The sequence below is a fragment of the Neoarius graeffei genome, chromosome 4, assembly GCF_027579695.1.
Source record: "Neoarius graeffei isolate fNeoGra1 chromosome 4, fNeoGra1.pri, whole genome shotgun sequence".
Lineage (NCBI taxonomy): Eukaryota > Metazoa > Chordata > Actinopteri > Siluriformes > Ariidae > Neoarius > Neoarius graeffei.
The window spans coordinates 61,343,451-61,360,297 of NC_083572.1; the positions used below are offsets into that span (position 1 = coordinate 61,343,451).

The following is a 16,847-nucleotide window of genomic DNA, read 5'->3' on the forward strand; positions in this document are numbered from 1 at the left end:
TCATGCGTGTCTTTGAGGTGCCTTTGTATGCACAAATCAGAAATCAGAAAAGTTGGGACACTATAGAAAAAGCAAATAATAAAGGAAGCACTGATTTCTAAATTTACTTTGATTGTATTTCATTGCAGACAGTATGAACCCAAGATATTTCATGTTTTGTCTGGTCAACTTCATTTCATTTGTTAATATACATCCATTCCTGTAACACATTCTAACAAAAGTTGGGATAAAAGTAACTTAGACTTCTGTGAAGGCAGCACTAATGCCGAAACGTACATTGAAATTTTCAAGCAACATATGCTGCCTTCAAGATGAGATCTTTTCCAGGGATATTTCAACAAGACACTGAAAAACCACATTCTGCACACATTACAAAGGCATGGCTGCGGAAGAAGAGGGTGGCTGTCCCCTCTTTCCCCAACAGAGAATGGGTGGCATGTTTTCAAATGAAAAGTGTGACAATGACAACCTCATACAGTTGCACACAGAATGGGACAAATTAACACCTGAAACGCTTCATCACTTGGTGTCTTCTGTCCCTCAACGTCTTTTAAGTGTTGTGAGAATGAATGGCAACATTACAAAGTGGTAAATGCTTTACTGGCCCAACTGTTTTTGAAACGTGTTCCAAGAATCAAAATTGAAATAAGAGTTTGCTTTGAAAATAACATATCGAATAATGTGCTGTTGTATTGATTTGAATGCAATACATGTCAAAGATTATTTACAAATCATTGGTTTCAGTTTTAATTACAATTTCAACATACTGTCCCAACTTTTTCTGATTTGGGGCTGTACATACAGTATGCTTGTATGACATTCTTTGTATGTTAGTGTTTACATGCAAGGTGTAATATATATATATATATATATATATGTGTGTGTGTGTGTGTGTGTGTGTGTGTGTGTGTGTGTGTGTGTGTGTGTATCATGCCATGGGATTTTTGTACCAGATGCTCTGTTTACAGAATGCGTAGAGACGGCATTGAAAAGCGCTGTAAAAGTGGTAAATGTATCCCATAGGGGCGCTATTGAGGTGATAATTTCTTGAGAGTTACTGGACGAGCCAGTGAAAACGATGCAAAATATCGCACGCTTTTCAACGCCGTTTCGATGCATTCTGTAAACAGAGCATCTGGTACAAAAATCCTGTGGCGTCACATACACTTATTTTATATATATATATATATATATATATATATATATATATATATATATATGGGCGGCACGGTGGTGTAGTGGTTAGCGCTGTCGCCTCACAGCAAGAAGGTCTGGGTTCGAGCCCCGGGGCCGGCGAGGGCCTTTCTGTGTGGAGTTTGCATGTTCTCCCTGTGTCCGCGTGGGTTTCCTCCGGGTGCTCCGGTTTCCCCCACAGTCCAAAGACATGCAGGTTAGGTTAACTGGTGACTCTAAATTGACCGTAGGTGTGAATGTGAGTGTGAATGGTTGTCTGTGTCTATGTGTCAGCCCTGTGATGACCTGGCGACTTGTCCAGGGTGTACCCCGCCTTTCGCCCGTAGTCAGCTGGGATAGGCTCCAGCTTGCCTGCGACCCTGTAGAACAGGATAAAGCGGCTACAGATAATGAGATGAGATATATATATATATATATATATATATATATATATGAGTGATTCCACGCTTATGGGTACTGAAATGGGGACATGAACTTATTTTTAAAAATTCACCTAAAACTATTTCTTTTTTTTACCATCAGGTCACAAAACATGTAATCTTTAATGAATGATATGTTAAAAGATAACTTTAATTTTCTGAGATGTAATAAAAACATATTTATATGCCAAAGTCAGAACGTAACAGAAGTGTTGTGGACATATATATTCTCAATTTTAACAATGTAGAATTACTTTTTGAAACATAGGAAGGTGATGTTTTAGCAAATATAATTAATAAACATGTGTAGTAGAATAAACATACACATTCTTTCAATAAGATTAACATGGTATATACCGGTAGCTAGATTGTAATTAATTTGTAACAGACGCGAGATGGACAATCGTAACAGAAGTAATGTAACAGACATCATTTTGGAACTCATAGGCTTGACTTTGGCATATAAATATGTTTTTATTACATCTCAGAAAATTAAAGTTATCTTTTAACATATCATTCATTAAAGATTACATGTTTTGTGACCTGATGGTAAAAAAAGAAATGGTTTTAGGTGAATTTTTAAAAATAAGTTCATGTCCCCATTTCAGTACCCATAAGCGTGGAATCACTCATATATATATATATAAAATAAGTGTATGTGATATATATATATACATATATATATATATATCCCCATGACCGATCGGCATGGTGGTGTAGTGGTTAGCGCTGTCGCCTCACAGCAAGAAGGTCTGGGTTCGAGCCCCGGGGCCGGCGAGGGCCTTTCTGTGTGGAGTTTGCATGTTCTCCCTGTGTCCGCGTGGGTTTCCTCCGGGTGCTCCGGTTTCCCCCACAGTCCAAAGACATGCAGGTTAGGTTAACTGGTGACTCTAAATTGACCGTAGGTGTGAATGTGAGTGTGAATGGTTGTCTGTGTCTATGTGTCAGCCCTGTGATGACCTGGCGACTTGTCCAGGGTGTACCCCGCCTTTCGCCCGTAGTCAGCTGGGATAGGCTCCAGCTTGCCTGCGACCCTGTAGAAGGATAAAGCGGCTACAGATAATGGATGGATATCCATAACTGCTTATCCTGTACAGGGTCGAGCCCCTCGTCGGCCACTGGGCTCGAGCCCAGAACCTTCTTGCTGTGAGGTGACAGTGCTAACCACTACACCACAGTGCCACCCATATATATCTATAAATACAAATAAGGCCTCTCCTTTGTTTTTCTCACTCTCCCTTGCTTGGCTCATGCTGTCAGAAAAGACTATTATTAGCGAAGGATCCAGAGTAACTAGCACTGTAATTCGTTTCACACAGCGCACTACACGAGCCTAGAAGTTACCAGTGATCCGTAAATCACTTCAGTCTCCTGTCACTTGCAGGTCCACATAATGTGATTCCCCATGGCTAGCAAATGTGATTAAATTTCACAAGCCAGCAAAACTGTTTATAATACATACAACCAAATAACTGAGAATAAATATAAAAGGCAGTGAGGCATAAATATTTGATGCATCAAATGAATTTGCATGTGATAAATGATTCTGAACAACTCTCTAAGACCCCACTGAACACATTCAGGCTGCAAATACAGTGGTGCTTGAAAGTTTGTGAACCCTTTAGAATTTTCTATCTTTCTGCATAAATATGACCTAAAACATCATCAGATTTTCACACAAGTCCTAAAAGTAGATAAAGAGAACCCAGTTAAACAAATGAGACAAAAATATTATACTTGGTCATTTATTTATTGAGGAAAATGATCCAATATTACATATCTGTGAGTGGCAAAAGTATGTGAACCTCTAGGATTAGCAGTTAATTAGAAGGTGAAATTCGAGTCAGGTGTTTTCAATCAATGGGATGACAATCAGGTGTGAGTGGGCACCCTGTTTTATTTAAAGAACAGGGATCCATCAAAGTCTGATCTTCAGAACATGTTTGTGGAAGTGTATCATGGCACGAACAAAGGAGATTTCTGAGGACCTCAGAAAAAGCGTTGTTGATGCTCATCAGGCTGGAAAAGGTTACAAAACCATCTCTAAAGAGTTTGGACTTCACCAATCCACAGTCAGACAGATTGTGTACAAATGGAGGAAATTCAAGACCATCGTTACCCTCCCCAGGAGTGGTCGACCAACAAAAATCACTCCAAGAGCAAGGTGTGTAATAGTCGGCAAGGTCACAAAGGACCCCAGGGTAACTTCTAAGCAACCGAAGGCCTCTCTCACATTGGCTATTGTTAATGTTCATGAGTCCACCATCAAGAGAACACTGAACAACAATAGTGTGCATGGCAGGGTTGCAAGGAGAAAGCCACTGCTCTCCAAAAACCTTGCTGCTCGTCTGCAGTTTGCAAAAGATTACGTGGACAAGCCAGAAGGCTATTGGAAAAATGTTTTGTGGACGGATGAGACCAAAATAGAACTTTTTGGTTTAAATGAGAAGCATTATGTTTGGAGAAAGGAAAACATTGCATTCCAGCATAAGAACCTTATCCCATCTGTGAAACATGGTGGTGGTAGTATCATGGTTTGGGCCCGTTTTGATGCATCTGGGCCAGGACGGCTTGCCATCATTGATGGAACAATGAATTCTGAATTATACCACCGAATTCTAAAGGAAAATGTCAGGACATCTGTCCATGAACTAAATCTCAAGAGAAGGTGGGTCATGCAGCAAGACAACGACATCTAAGCACACAAGTCGTTCTACCAAAGAATGGTTAAAGAAGAATAAAGTTAATGTTTTGGAATGGCCAAGTCAAAGTCCTGACCTTAATCCAATCGAAATGTTGTGGAAGGACCTGAAGCGAGCAGTTCATGTGAGGAAACCCACAAATATCCCAGAGTTGAAGCTGTTCTGTATGGAGGAATGGGCTAAAATTCCTCCAAGCCGGTGTGCAGGACTGATCAACAGTTACCGGAAACGTTTAGTTGCAGTTATTGCTGCACAAGGGGGTCACACCAGATACTGAAAGCAAAGGTTCACATACTTTTGCCACTCCAGATATGTAATATTGGATCATTTTCCTCAATAAATAAATGATCAAGTATAATATTTTTTGTCTCATTTGTTTAACTGGGTTCTCTTTATCTACTTTTAGGACTTGTGTGAAAATCTGATGATGTTTTAGGTCATATTTATGCAGAAATATAGAAAATTCTAAAGGGCTCACAAACTTTCAAGCACCACTGTAGAGGGAATGATGCTCAAACTGTGCCAAAAAGCAACTGTAACAGAAAGCAGCAGCATGACTATCCTCTTTCACCATTCACAACAAAAGCACCTGCTTCAATATGGAGTTATGGGGGTACAAGGGTAACTAATTTTCTAATTACAGTGTCTGAATTAAAAAAAAAAACTCTCATGTCACCTTCAAACTGACTGAAAGGTCTGTTTTGTGTACCAGCCTTCTGAATTTTATAGATCAGTAAATACTTTTGAGTGGAAGGTCAGAGATTTTGACTGACAAGAATTACTGTAAATGTGCATAAATGAGCAGGTATAGAGATGTTCCTAATAAAGTGAGTGTATGTTACTGACATAATAAAATGTTCAAATGTTACAGTAGTCCTTATGTTATAACTTTGGACTTTAAAAAAAAAAAAAACATAGGGTGGTCAAGGCTTGGAATCACAGAAAATTCATCATGTCCATTTGGGGTTGTTTGCCGAAAAAGTTTTGGCACCCCGGTCTACTTATAAATAAAAATGTGTCAAACTTGGAGAACTACATGCATCCTTTAAAAATCCGGTCTGTGCAGATAATCAACTTAAAGGAACAGTCCACCGTACTTCCATAATGAAATATGCTCTTCTCTGAATTGAGACGAGCTGCTCCGTACCTGTCCGAGCTTTGCGCGACCTCCCAGTTAGTCAGACGCAGTCAGACGTGCTGTCACTCCTGTTAGCAATGTAGCTAGGCTCAGTATGGCCAATGGTATTTTTTGGGGCTGTAGTTAGATGTGACCAAACTCTTCCGCGTTTTTCCTGTTTACATAGGTTTATATGACCAGTGACATGAAACAAGTTCAGTTACACAAATTGAAACGTGGCGATTTTCTATGCTATGGAAAGTCCGCACTATAATGACAGGCGTACTAACACCTTCTGCACGCTTCGACAGCGCATTGATACCTTCACTCGGAGTTGTACCATTTTTTTTAGACAGGGCGGACGGACCAGGGCATTCGCCCGCCTGGCTGTGCCCGACGAGGAGCGCTCTCGGCCGGCTTGGGAGGCAGACGGCAGCCCCTCCTGGAAGTGTGGTTTTACCATGGGCCTCATGCGGAAAAATGACAACGTCCCATTTTTACCATGGGCCTTAGGCTGAAAAAATGACAAAGTCCCAGTTTTATCATGGGGCTCGAGTTGTACCATTTTTTTAGACAGGGCGGACGGACCAGGGCATTCGCCCGCCTGGCCGTGCCCGAAGAGGAGTGAAGGTATCAATGCGCTGTCGAAGCGCGCAGAAGGTGTTAGTACACCTGTCATTATAGTGCGGACTTTCCATAGCATAGAAAATCGCCACGTTTCAATTTGTGTAACTGAACTTGTTTCATGTCACTGGTCATATAAACCTATGTAAACAGGAAAAACGCGGAAGAGTTTGGTCGCATCTAACTACAGCCCCAAAAAATACCATTGGCCATACTGAGCCTAGCTACATTGCTAACAGGAGTGACAGCGCGTCTGACTGACTGGGAGGTCGCGCAAAGCTCGGAGAGGTACGGAGCAGCTCGTCTCAATTCAGAGAAGAACATATTTCATTAGGGAAGTACGGTGGACTGTTCCTTTAAGCACCCGTATAAGCTCTGCTTGAATCCGCCACATAAATAATGATCTATCTTTTAAACTTAAAGGAGAACTGAAGGCAATTTTTTTTATCAAAATTCTCATTTTATTAAATATAGGAATGCATTTTTGATAGCTATTTTGTCGCTGCTATAGCAAGTTATGAGTGTTTGAAATATGTGCTACGTGTCAGTAAACCCTCTGAGAATCAGCAAACTACAAACATGGACCCTCCGAACTACAATTCCCAGAACTCACAGTACCCTCTGTCTCCCGCCTACTGAATCACAGCTGGCTTCCATTTCCTCAATCACCTGTCCCTCCATATAAGCTCCCTTCACGAAGTATTATTCTGCTCTCAGTTCATACCAAGCCTCGTCTCTTTCCTGACTGCCTAGTACATTTCTGACCCTTGCTACTTTCTTCTCGTTTCTCGCTCTTTGTCTTTCCCATGTAACGTTGCTCGCTGATCGCCCGACCCTCGCTCGTTTACCGACACCGATTCTCGTCCTTCAATTTAGCTTTGTTGACCTTCACCAATCTGTCTTCCTCCGCGCATACATCTAAATGCCTGCATCCTCACACTATGTAATATATCAGTCCGTATGTCAAAGCAATGGCCGTAAACGAGATTCGCTGAGACCTGTGCGAGACATCGTAGGACGGAAGTAAAACGTACAGCGCAAATCAAAGTGACCAACACCTGCCAACGCTGTCAAAAGACGCGCATGCCTTCCTTCGAATGCTGACGTAATCAAGCTGGAAGTTTTGTTTGTTTTGTTTTGATAGTGATCAGGAAAGTTTGAAAAAAAGTAGGCAGTAATTGTCATGGGGCGGCACGGTGGTGTAGTGGTTAGCACTGTCGCCTCACAGCAAGAAGGTCCGGGTTCGAGCCCCGTGGCCGGCGAGGGCCTTTCTGTGCGGAGTTTGCATGTTCTCCCCGTGTCCGCGTGGGTTTCCTCCGGGTGCTCCGGTTTCCCCCACAGTCCAAAGACATGCAGGTTAGGTTAACTGGTGACTCTAAATTGAGCGTAGGTGTGAATGTGAGTGTGAATGGTTGTCTGTGTCTATGTGTCAGCCCTGTGATGACCTGGCGACTTGTCCAGGGTGTACCCCGCCTTTCGCCCGTAGTCAGCTGGGATAGGCTCCAGCTTGCCTGCGACCCTGTAGAAGGATAAAGTAGCTAGAGATGATGAGATGAGATGAGTAATCGTCATTTAAACTCGTTTTTGTGCAATATTTCGTTTGGAAAACAGTTTTCAAAATGGCGGCGCTGACACCTGGCTGCCACTTCACGTTTCAAAGTCTCGCGAAGATCGCACAGATAAGCGACGCCTGCCGCGGACCAAACGAACGAAATTCAACACGGCTAAAAACCGAATAGGCCCATAAGTATAATATTTGATTGCAATTAGTTACCAATACGAGTCACGATATAAGGTTACTGAAACCGAAAACGTAATTGAATAACACGTTAACTAAGAAATAAAGCAAGTTTAAAAATGACTTCAGTGCTGCAAACTCTGAATATGACCGCTGTACACTGCTGAGAAATACACACAAGGTACTGGTGCAGCATGTCTGAATACAAGTGGAACAAGAGGATGAAAGTTGCAGATGTGGAGGCGTGTATGAGTGTATATTCGTGTGTGTGTGTGTGTGTGTGTGCTGTTTGAATTTTCATTTTATTTTAGCCAAAATCCCCTCGTGTGTTTTTATGTTTTGTATTCCATTTCAGCTCAGAAGCGCACTGACGAAATATACTGCAATCAACACACTGATATCCATGCCCTTTTAGTAGAAGAACAACGACAACTTTATTTATCACGTGTACACTCAAGCACAGTGAAATTCCTCTCTGCGTTTAACCCATCTGAAGCAGTGAACACACACATGCACACACATATACCCAGAGCAGTGGGCAGCCGTGCTACAGCGTCCGGGGAGCAGTTGGGGGTTAGGTGCCTCGCTCAAGGGCACCTCAGCCCAAGGCCGCCACTTTTCTCAGTTTGTTCAGCGTGGATACTGTTTTACTGTCAACACCGTTGACATATAAAGTTGAGAAAGGATTTGCGAAACATCCTTCACACAATACAGTCTGTGCAAAGCAGTGCTACTGTGAGGACCTCTGTCAGCAGCACCTGCTCATATAAAGGATTATAACTGCGCTTGAATGAGATATGAATTAGCAATGAGAGATGTGAAGCGTGTACAGTGTGTACCTGAGCAGTGTGTGGGTGGGTGTCATGGTAAAATTACTGCGCCATTTGCTACATTACTCTCCAGAGAGAGAGAGAAGATAGTTTGTAGCTGAGAGCACAAATCAACACTGAGGAATCTGTTCAGCACACAACTAAAGGAGAGATGAGACGGAACTCTCTCTCTCTCTCTTTCTCCTCCATCCTCTTTATGACCTGTCTCACCACCAAAGCACAGTATCTGTAATCAGTGCATGTATTTAATTTACAATCTTACTCCTTTTTTCTTTTTAGAGGAATCGTTTTTTCATTTCCTGTGGCACCATTAACCCTGCCTACAGTAAGTGTGCTCTACAAAGAACAACACTGCGTGTGTGTGTGTGTAATTCAAGCCATAGTCCTTTTAAAATCTGACGACTATCTGACTCCTCCTCAGTCCTCTAACGTATCGTCTATCCTGTAATCTACTTTAACAAGACTATAGCGTGTAGAGTTTTCCCAGGCTCCAAACCACTTCAGCAAGCCCAGCATCCCAGACCAAATACTCCAGACCCTACCAACGGTTATAGTTTACCACTAAGGCAAAAATCTCATTGTCCCTTAATAGTCTCATAACTAAAGTCATATAAAATTAGAGATAGCACAAATATAGTAAAGTCTCTCATCTCATCTCATTATCTGTAGCCGCTTTATCCTGTTCTACAGGGTCGCAGGCAAGCTGGAGCCTATCCCAGCTGACTACGGGCGAAAGGCGGGGTACACCCTGGACAAGTCGCCAGGTCATCACAGGGCTGACACATAGACACAGACAACCATTCACACTCACATTCACACCTACGGTCAATTTAGAGTCACCAGTTAGCCTAACCTGCATGTCTTTGGACTGTGGGGGAAACCGGAGCACCCGGAGGAAACCCACGCGGACACGGGGAGAACATGCAAACTCCACACAGAAAGGCCCTCGCCGGCCCCGGGGCTCGAACCCAGGACCTTCTTGCTGTGAGGCGACAGCGCTAACCACTATACCACCGTGCCGCCCATATAGTAAAGTATGAAGTATAAATATAACTAGAAGGGCACTCGGTGGAGAGCATACCTTGGCCAAGCCACATGTTATCGGCAACAAACTCAAATCAAATGAACCGAGGATAATACTAAAGCTGTACACCAAATTTCATCAAAATCCGTTCACTACTTTTTGAGTTACGTTGGGAACAGACATAAAAAGCTGGAGCCACATACATATCTGGATTTGCATCAAAATCTAATCAATTGTTCCTTGGCCCATGGCTCATCTTTCCTCAAAATTTCATCAAAATCCGTTCATTACTTTTTGGGTTACAGTGGGAAAAGGCAAACAAACAAACAAACAAACTAAACGGAGGTGAAAACCTCCTCCAACAAAGTAGGCGGAGGTAATAAAAACAATCACAACAAATATACAATCATGTCTCTGTATATGTAAACATTTCAAGCTCCAAAGAAACTTTTCAAATTCCAAAATTTTCCATTTGTCACAGGACTGGATTCATTCTTTTTTTTCCCCCTCTGATATCCAATCCAGCATTTTAGCTAGTTTCTGCCCGATACGATCCTGAGCTCTAACCAGGGGTTCTCGACCTTTTCTGCTTTAAGGCCCACCTATTCATACTTGTAACGAGTCGGGGCCCATTAACCCTTTTATGCAAAACATGGGTCAAAAGTGACCCGGCTGAGTTTTTATCTTCTATATCTTTGCAATAAATTAATTCCATCATTCAGTATTCAAGGTATTCCTCAATTAACTTGTTTCTGATCATCTTACATCCTTATTTTATTTTTTCCTTTCTTACTTTTTGAATAAAAACCCTTTTTGTATCACTACCCTTCTAATGCACAACATGGGTCAAAAACGACCTGCATTCATTTTCCAGGTTATTTCATGTATGGCTGAGTCTTTCTATGATGTACTTTTGAAATAAATTCATTTTGTCATTTACTTTTCCAAATATGCAGTAAATATCTTGTTTTTGTTTAGCACAAATCATCATTTTTATTTTTCCTTTCTTAAGTTATGAACAAGCACAGCTTTTGTAATTCTACATCAAGTTTACACACATGGGTCAGAACCGAGCCGCATGCATTTACTCCAGCGTTTGGTGGGAACTGTGAATTGTGCTTGTGTCAGACATTTCACAGCTCAGCACAGCGCCCTTTGCCCATCTAATACATGCAAGTAATATTTTTCAATTGTTCTAACATTACCTTAGAAAAAAATTGATGATGTTTAGGTTACCTTGAGAGTGAGTAGATTACTCGTCAGAAAGTTACAAGTAATTACTATTAGCTACCGAGCTGTTGACATATTCTACTTTAGTTAGCTAATTTTATTGTAGTTGGCTTAGCTAACTACATAGTTAATAAATAAATAACTGGCCCCATTCACTGCTAAAGTAATTACTTGAAACAAATTATTATTATAGTATTAAGACATTTAATTTTAAATCACACTTGGATGACCCATGTGTAGTAATATAAAAAGTATTTTTGTTCATAAAGTAGGAAAGAAAAAATTAAATTAATGATTTGTGGTAATTAAAAACAAGATATTTAAAGAATACTTGGAATATTCAATCATAAAATAAATTGATTTCAAAAGATAGAGCAAAGAAAAACTCAGTCAGCATGAAATAACCTGGAAAATGAATGCGGGTCATTTTTGACCCATGTTGTGCATTAGAAGGGGTGTGCATATGTTTTGCATCAAAGGGTTAAAAAAAGAGCCCCAATTATTCTGGGTCATCTATTCTATTAGAATCTAATAATCTATTGTAAAGTGTATTAATGGGATGCAGCATCACTCCCTGTTACAGACTGAAGCCCAGGAATTAAATAAGTGCAGTAAAAACTAGACTGCATTTCCGCAGAGAGAAAATGCAAAGTGTGCTTGCTGAGCCATAGCAGAACAGCTGTCATGCTAGCATGCTAAAAGCTAGCATGCCAACATGCTAATGCCAACATGCTAACAGTTAGCATACTAACATGCTAACAGTTAGCATACTAACATGCTAAAAGCTAGCATGTTAACATGTTAATGCTAGCATGCTAATAGATAACATGCTAACAGCTAGCATTCTAACATGTTAATGATTAACATGCTATTTGTTAAAATTCTAACACTTTAAGGCTAATATGCTGACAGCTATCATGCTAACAGCTAACAGGCTAACATGCTAATGGCTAGTATGTTAACTTTTAGCTGGGCTGCCAACTCTCACGCAATGAGCGTGAGACACACGCATTTGACTGTCTTCACACGCTCACACGCCATACCTCCGATTTCTCACGCTAGAAAAAAATCTAGTTTATCTATCTGATCTAGGCTACCCATTGCGTCGCGCCAACCACTTGCGATCGATCAATTACGCCTTACGCACGGCTAAAAAGACAGAGAGGTGTTCCCTTCTGTACACACTCCCCTATGGTAGGTGGCGCATCTAATGATGCTGCACTCGCCGGAAGTTGGATAATTGCCTACCGTCAATTTAGAGGAAGAGGAGAGAGAAGAAGGTATCCGAGTTGAAGACGGGTGTCTCAGACAGGTTTGTACATATGCACACCAGTGTGTGGCGTTACTGGCGTAATTATGAACTTATATAAAGTTTCTTAATCGTTTTAGCCTATAAGTGTTGTGAGAATATTTAATGCCATTTCGAGAGCTGTGTACTAGGCATGCTAAATCATTATAGGCCTCCTGCCGTGCCACAGCCTCTATCTTCCCCAACAAGCAGCACGGGAGAGCACCTCCTTAGCACACGGTTATTAAGGCGCATTTTTAGTTTGTTTACTGTATGTTATCATACTTTATGACTTTATTTGAAGCCATACTGGAAATGTTGTAAAATAAAGCAAGTAAGAGATAATATTACAAATGCAAGAAGAGCCATTAGCCACCATACCTATTGTTTATTTACAGGGTATTTATTTTTAATTATTTATCATGTATGTAATTGCTCAGTTAAAGGAATACGCCATCCCCAAGTGAAATTGAGTCAGTCCCTGCAGTCCCTAGAGTTGGATGAGTGAGCCAAAGCGTTTTGTAGCCGACCCAGCCATTGTCCTGATCTGGAAACGTCCCGGTTAGCTTTAGCTTAGCGTAGTCGCTGTAATCCGGCGTGTCCAGATAGCATTGTCGTTGCAAAAGTGAATCAAATAACTCAAGATTTTTTATAATTATTTCTCATGACCTGTACATTCACATCGAGTACACATATCAATGCAAATTAACACGAAGGGATTTACTAGACCAATTTATATCTGGAACTATTTTCGGCCACAGCACAGGCAATGCAACGCTGCAGGCGCAAAGACACCAAGAAAACAACAAGAACAAGAGAATGGGTGCGTTGATCCAAAAGCTGTATATAAGTACACTACACCACTTCGGGCCAGACGTCTCAGAGTTGGAATGGTGTCTCTATCTCGAACGCCCTAGGAGGAGTAGTGGATCCAAAAAACGTGTCGGAATAAGGCAGAATAAGTAAACTTAAGAACAATAGTGTGCTTACCTTTGGCAAGCACACTAACAAACTGTTTTTAATTGTGGGTATTGTATTTAAAACTGTATGAATGTACCAGAAGCCAACATAAAACCATGCATGCAGGGCATTCTCAATCAAAAGGGATTAATGATCCAAAAGTGGAGTCTGGTCCATTAACACAAGAACTTATTGCCGTGTTTGTGTTCAGCAAACAAGCAAGTTATTAAACCCAAGAAATACACTCAAAGAAGTGGATATAGAAACCACTCAATGGGATTAGATCCTTACACGCTAACAAAGAAGGATTTTTCCTATGAGTTGGAAAATCATCCATCCGTTGAGTTCCCCGACATCTCAAACTACCTGGTGCTGCAGACATCGATCTACATGGACAAACAGATGGAAACCTGGAAGAGCATGGAGGAGAACAAATTTTTATATGTGGCTGGGTTAAAGATCTGGGGATCAGGACACTGCAAGACAGACGGCGGTAGACGGATCCAAGTGCAAGAAGAGCGTTTATTAGCAGGCGTGATATTTAAGTCAAGTTTATTTTTATAGCGCATTTAACAAGAGACATTGTCGCAAAGCAGCTTTACAGAGAATTAAAGACTTTAAACATGAGCTAATTTTATCCCTAATTTACCCCCAGTGAGTAAGCCTTTGGCGACGGTGGCGAAGAAAAACTCCCTCAGACGACATGAGGAAGAAACCTTGAGAGGAACCGGACTCAAAAGGAAACCCATCCTCATTTGGGTGATGATAGATAGCGTGATTATAAATAACTCGCTTCTATAACTGTGTCCTATAGAGTCACAAAGTATAACTGTATAACCAGGAAATTCATTATAGTTTTAACATGAAGTCTGTTTTGTTGAAGTTATAAACTGTTCACTGATGGAAACTTGAATGCAAAATTGTTCATGACAACTGCAGTCCTAAAGTTAGCAAGTTGACTGTAGTCCTCAGACATAAATGTATTACTGTAAGTGTCCAGAGCCTCTTCCAAGTGTTTTTTTTAAATAACAAAAGCAAAACAGAAAGCAGAATATTTAAACAGCGTTATAAACATGGCTAGAAACAAACATGATGGTGATAATGCTAATGCTTCGCAAAGCCTCTGTGAAAACGGCTTCTGTATCTGTGCGTGCTGATTGCGCTCAAATCAGCGTCAGGTGTTTCCTAGAACGACTGGGTCCCAAGTGTGCGCACAACGCGCTCCGTGAGCGTGCCAACCTGCGCCAGACTCAAGCACGCAAAGGCGCAACAGTCAAGTGTTCACCTACTGTGTACCCAGAACTTTTAGCTCACGTGTATATCGCCATCAAAATGCCTCATTTTCATCGATAACCCATCACAAAGCATCGCGAGCTGTAGTGTGACCATAGCTTAATGAGGCGGATGTGACGTCGGATGCAACCCAGCAATTGTACGAGTAAAAAGAAAATCTACGAGTAAAAATTAGCTTCAACTTGGGGAGAAAAAAGTTTCGCAGCCCGCCCAGTGGTTGAGAAACACTGCTCTAATTATGAACACAATCTTAATTTCATTAACCACAACTGAAGGCACCTAGAGACCTCTAACTGTCCACAGTTAAAACTCCACTGCATCTCCACCAAGTCTTACATATTCATACCGGTATACACTATGCTGACACACTGCCAGAGTTCTGCGAAAACATGCTAACCCGATTCCTTCTTCCTTCTCTGGTCTTACCAGAGAAGCAGGACCACTCTAGGCAGGCTGAACCTCTTGGTAATCGTGTTTCTTCTCCTGAACCCCAGCATCATCCAGACTCAAGACAGATCAGAAACAGAAAACCAGGCTGCACTTCTTCACATCAACTCAGTTTCAAATTAGATTTCTCTGTCTGCGTTTCAGTGAGAGCGACTCCAGAGGCTGGTACCTGATTGCTGGGTTTATTATTTGTTGGCCCATTCAGGCAGATGAGAGTGACAGAGAGAGACCAAACCTGTTTCTAAGTACTGTCTGTCTATTGGTCATAATGTTCCTTCAGGCAGGTGGGTCTGGAGCCGGTGTCAGGTGGACAAACACTACCCTACCCTGAGGGCGAAAGAAACTGACAAAAGAGACAGAAAAGAGAAAGACAAAGCTGCCAACATTGTTAACAAGCTAATCCTAGCATGCAGAAAGAAAAAAAAAAACAGAAACCAAAACACAACTACCACAAAAACCCTAGGGAACGTCTGTGGATGGAACAGCTCCATGATAAAGCGTGTGTTGTTCAAACTAACGTTTATGTACAAGTTGAAGAAACGTTTGGATCTGAAGCGAACAGCTGAGTAGATAAGCTCACTGCAGTTCAGTGTCAGATATTATACTGCACATACGGTATGTCGACTATACAGTGAAATCTCATCTCATTATCTGTAGCCGCTTTATCCTGTTCTACAGGGTCGCAGGCAAGCTGGAGCCTATCCCAGCTGACTACGGGCGAAAGGCGGGGTACACCCTGGACAAGTCACCAGGTCATCACAGGGCTGACACATAGACACAGACAACCATTCACACTCACATTCACACCTACGGTCAATTTAGAGTCACCAGTTAACCTAACCTGCATGTCTTTGGACTGTGGGGGAAACCGGAGCACCCGGAGGAAACCCACGCGGACACGGGGAGAACATGCAAACTCCGCACAGAAAGGCCCTCGCCGGCTCGAACCCGGACCTTCTTGCTGTGAGGCGACAGCGCTAACCACTACACCACCGTGCCGCCCCAGAACATGTAATCATTTTAAATAATGAAACTTATGAAGTCTACATAATGAAAGATTAAAAGGTGACACATAGCATAATCCAGCCTGTGCTTTATCGGTCAAAAAAATATAAAATATTTTTTTTTAATATTCGGAAGAAAAAAAAATTCCACCATTTCTCATACTGATCTCAATTCCTCCCACTCAGATCCAACCAGACTTTTTTGGCAGCACGTCGACAAAGTGATTATGTAATAACTTTGAGGTTCATGACTTAACACCAAGTCCTGGTGGGCGTCTAAACCACTGCCACACCCGATTTTCACTGAGCTGTTTTTCTTGCAGATGATTCAAACTTAGCCAGTCCTGATGGCATGTGATTTTGGAAAGATCATATGGTTAACCTTTATTTTTTTTAATTATATATATATATGGGGCGGCACGGTGGTGTAGTGGTTAGCGCTGTCGCCTCACAGCAAGAAGGTCCGGGTTCGAGCCCCGTGGCCGGCGAGGGCCTTTCTGTGTGGAGTTTGCATGTTCTCCCCGTGTCCGCGTGGGTTTCCTCTGGGTGCTCCGGTTTCCCCCACAGTCCAAAGACATGCAGGTTAGGTTAACTGGTGACTCTAAATTGACCATCGGTGTGAATGTGAGTGTGAATGGTTGTCTGTGTCTATGTGTCAGCCCTGTGATGACCTGGCGACTTGTCCAGGGTTAGAGCCCTGCACTCCTGCGGGAGTCCCGCGGGACTCGCGGGACCCGCCGCAAAGCAGTGCGGCGCGGGACAAATTTTGAAAGCTCATTGCGGGCGCAGGCGGGAGTGCACATATGTGGCGCGGGCAGGAGAGGTGATAAGCTGCAGTCCCGCTAACTAAAAACGTGTTTGAAATAAAATTTATAAATTATTAATTTATGTCTATCATATATAATTTGTGCTGGATATTTTATTTTGCATTAATAAAAACATTTTAAGATGCCTACATTTGCAGAGAAAGTCAGATT

General features: G+C 41.9%; 1 protein-coding gene across 5 annotated transcripts in view; it reads right to left on the reverse strand.

Annotated features, from left to right (window-relative positions):
- Positions 1–16,847, reverse strand: part of rap1gapb (RAP1 GTPase activating protein b) — a 123,065-nt gene that overhangs the window by 55,958 nt on the left and 50,260 nt on the right. The window lies entirely within an intron of this gene.